At 43.9% G+C, this 4,118-nt stretch overlaps 1 non-coding gene across 1 annotated transcript; it reads right to left on the bottom strand.

Annotated features, from left to right (window-relative positions):
• Positions 1-3,714: 3,714 nt before the first annotated feature.
• LOC131023993 (small nucleolar RNA R71) lies at positions 3,715-3,820 on the bottom strand. Its single transcript, XR_009101591.1, has one exon. It is a non-coding gene; the product is annotated as a small nucleolar RNA R71 (small nucleolar RNA).
• Positions 3,821-4,118: the final 298 nt, after the last annotated feature.

Genomic DNA, 4,118 nt, shown 5'->3' with positions numbered 1-4,118 from the left:
CCGGGAGGCGGCGGGCGCCGAGGGCACGAAGGGCTGCGCACTGCGCGAGTGCCGTGCGCCACGGTGCGTGCACAAACTCCAAGGCTTGATGGCTGCTGGTGGACCGAGGGCAGACGGGGCCGCTGCTGCCGTTGCTGCTGTCCTCGCGCCAGTTTTTACCGGGTTGTCGGGACAAGGAGCGATGTTGCCGTGCCGCTGCTGCTGCTTAACTGCTGTGCTGTGCGCCGGGAGGCGCTGCTGAGCAAACGCCGGGCCGCGCCGGGAGGCTTGTCGGTTAGCACGCGCGGGGGCTGCTGCGCTGCACAACCGGGGCTGCTCCCGGGAGGCTGCTGCTGCACGCCGGGCTGCGCGCCGTGGATGCTGCTGCCTGCACGCCGGAGGGTGCTGTTTGTGCGCCTCCGGCTTGCCGTTTCGGGCCTGCTGTAGGCAGCGCGTTTGGAGCTGGGCGGCGCCGCCTAGGGGGTCCCAAACCCTAGGTAGGCGGCGAGTTTTCTACAAAACCCTAGGGGGTCCAAACCCTAAATTCCAAAGACGGGCCTAAGTGTTTCAGGCCGAGTTTACATTTTTTGAGTTTTATTTCTTTTTCTTTTCTGTTCTTTCTAATAGATTAGAAATATGGGGTTCCACGAATGGGTCACGAAGAACTTTATTGTTTTAATTATGTTCTTTGCATGTCGTGGTGTTAATCTTTCATGCTCTATGCATGCTGTTTTTTGTCTTTGCTTGTTAATATGTGTTTATTAACTGCGCTTAGACAAACATGCTAGGTTTATCGTTTTGTTAAGCATGTTTTAGAATTCTGCGAGCATGTTTTACATGTTGCGTTCTAGACGAGCATGTTTAGGATAATGTGTTGAGCATGATCAAACCTTTTGAAAGAAAAAAACTAAGCTTAATAATTTTATGGATGATTAAAAATTATTTAGATTTCCACAAGCGGTCTCTAGACAAAGTGATTAGCAATATGAGTAACGATCCACCCCACGTGGCTTACTTCATGTTTGTTCTTTCATAAGTTTGTCAGATGAGGTTTCTATAAAAATATTTAAATCCATTAAAGTAGTGGGAGTTATGCAGTAACGGTCCACCCCACGTGGCTTACTCGTATAATTTTTCACGAGTACTTTAGATGATGGATTTAAATAAGATAACTAAGAAATTAAATTGAATGCGGCATGGTCCGAGTGAGTATGTCAAAATTCGAGAATTTAATTTCAAAGTTAAATTGTGATTATTTCTAATTAATTTTATTCTTAAAATTATGTAGACCTCCACATGCGGTCTCTAGACAAAGTGTTTAGCAATATGAGTAACGGTCCACCCCACGTGGCTTACTTCGTATTTGTTTCTCATAAGTTTGTCAGAAGAGGTTTCTATAAAAAATATTTAAACCATTAAAGTAGTGTTGATGGAAATTAGCATTGTTGAAATCAATCTCTTCCTATGATTCATATGGATTTTGCTTGAGGACAAGCAAAAGGCTAAGTGTGGGGAGGGGGGTTGATTTATGCTTAATTGTTCTAAATTTTGGGGTTTGCATGAGCTTATTTTAAGATAATCTTCTGGAAGTTGGTGCGTTTTATGTGTTATTTTATGCTTTGCAGGAGATTTAGGTTTTATAGATGGAAGAGTGCAAATTTTGGAGATTTTGGGCTAAGAATCGTGTTTATGTGCATACTCTGGACTGCAGAGCTGAAAAGCTCGCTGTAGAGCTGAAAGCCCGCGCCAGAGTGTGAAGGCCCGCATTGCAAAGCAGAGCAGAGACGCTCGACAGATCAGAGCTGCAAAGATAGCTCTGTAGGAGAGCAGAGCCAACATGCAGAGCAAAGCTGAAATCTCCAGAGCAGAGCTAACTCGACAGAGCTAAAATACGCGCCAGAGTAAACCCGGAAGAGCAGAGTCAACTTTACAGAGCTGACTTTTCAGCTTTGCACTACTCACCAGAGTCAACTTTACAGAGCTGACTTTTCAGCTCTACACTACTCGCCAGAGTCAACTCTACAGAGCTAACTTTTCAGCTCTGCACTTATCGCCAAAGCTGAATTTTATGGAGCTAACTTATGCAGCTCTGAATGATAGAGTCAACTATGCAGAGCTGACTTTTCAGCTCTGCACTTCTCAGAGCGCTCTACTACAGAGCTGATTGTTTTAGCCCTGCCTTGCCGATGCAGAGCTGCGAACTTGGCCAGCTGGAGCTTATTGCATTTGGAGTTCTACTTTGCATGGCAACTTTCATGGTGATTAAGAGGAATTTGATGTCTATAAATAGGGTTTAATTTTCATTGTAAAATAATCTTTCGCCCTAATTTTTGACGCCTTTGAGATCTTCTTCCCTTGGCAGCCGAAACTTAGGATTTACTTGCTTTCATAGTGTTCGAATTTTCATTGTTCTTAGTTAGGTTTTGATTTAGTTTTGTTCAGTTTTTATTCTTGGCTTGTGATTGAGTGACACGATTACACGTTCAAGACGTTTACGGTATTTTATAATTCATTTCAATTTATTTTGTTTAAGCATGTTTATGTCTTTCGTTCATGCTTATGCTTTCTTTTTAATTATGCAATTTAAATTATGCACCTTAATTTCACGCCTAGATTAGTTGGTTTGTAATTTACAAGTATTTAATTTCATAAGTTAGGTTTAATTTAGGTAGTTTAAATTCTTGCCTAGGTTAAGTTTAAATTCAAATTAAGTTTAATTTAAGTTTAAGTTTTAATTCAAGTTTTTAGTTTTAAATCTTCTTTTATTGCTTTTTCTCCCGATACTACTGAAAGCCCTTTAAGACTTTCCTTGTGAGACGACTTGGGTTAGCTTACACGTTACAATAGATCACGTCCTATTGCGAGTCAATCTACAGTAGTGTTTAGGTTGAGTCAAATTTTGGCGCCGTTGCCGGGCTAGGTTTTAGGCGTTTTAGTTGTGTCGTTTTTATTTGCTTTATTTTGTTTTCCATTTTTCTTATTTTTATTGTTCTTCCCGCCGGTGCGTTTGATCCGTTCGTGTAGTGTTGTGTATGAAGGGACGCCATAGTCTTAAAGGCAAACTTGTGTCTCCGTTGCATAGCATGTACGATGGGATTTTCAGGAAGAACAGCTGCGAAGGAGTGTTTGCAGAAGACAGAGCAGACGACTCTGAGTCTGACTCTGCCAGAACTGACGAAGAATACTCTGACTCTGATCCTTCCAGAGCAGAACTGCTAGCGAACTCTGATCCTTCAGAGCATAACACGGACGCGGCAGAGCAGAACACACCCACGGCAGAATACACAGTAGAAAAGAGGGAGGAAGGCGCCAGCTCTGAATCTGACCAAGCAGAGCAGAATACCAACGAGGAGAATGAGGTTATGGAACAGAACATGGAGTATATGGGAGACTTCACCAGTCCGGTAATCGGAGATATCAACACGTCGACGATCGTGCTCCCCACCGCCGTGAGAAACTATAATCTCAAGCCAAATGATTCGAGTTTGTCGCCGGTGTTTCACGGGATGCCGAGTGAGGACGCGCAACAATTCATCCCGGATTTTGGCACACAAGTGCAAACAATTCCTTTGCTTAATCTCATAGAGGACCAACTCAAGCTCAAGTGTTTCCCCTATACACTTAAAGACCGAGCGAGAACGTGGATGCTATCTTTGCCGCCCAACTCTATCACTACTTGGGGAGATGCTTGTGAAAAATTCATGCTGAAATACTACCCAAGCCACAAGATACAGGAGCTTAGAACGAAAATAATGGAGTTCACCCAAGGAGCGGATGAGCCTTTACATGAAGCTTGGGAGAGATATGAAGAACACCTCCGCCAATGCCCTCAACATCAATTCACTAATCTGATGTTGATGCAATTCTTCTACGATGGGTTAGTGCAAACTGCCCAATTTATGGTAGATAACACGGCAGGAGGCAACATAGCTCGAAAGACGGCCACAGAGTTAAAAGGGATTTTCAAAACCTTAGCCGAGAGCTCCCAACAGAAGTCCGTCGGTGGAAGAAGAGTTGAGGCCAGTGCGGTGACGAATCAGTACGAGATGCAGCAACAATTGGCCTCGATCATGCGGGAAGTACAACAGTTGAAGATGGGAAAGATGGAAGACCCTCCCGTGCCGGTATAGAATTCAGCT

The sequence above is a fragment of the Salvia miltiorrhiza genome, chromosome 4, assembly GCF_028751815.1.
Source record: "Salvia miltiorrhiza cultivar Shanhuang (shh) chromosome 4, IMPLAD_Smil_shh, whole genome shotgun sequence".
NCBI lineage: Eukaryota > Viridiplantae > Streptophyta > Magnoliopsida > Lamiales > Lamiaceae > Salvia > Salvia miltiorrhiza.
Note: the sequence above shows the minus strand (reverse complement) of the source record. Positions and strands in the feature narration are given on the sequence as shown.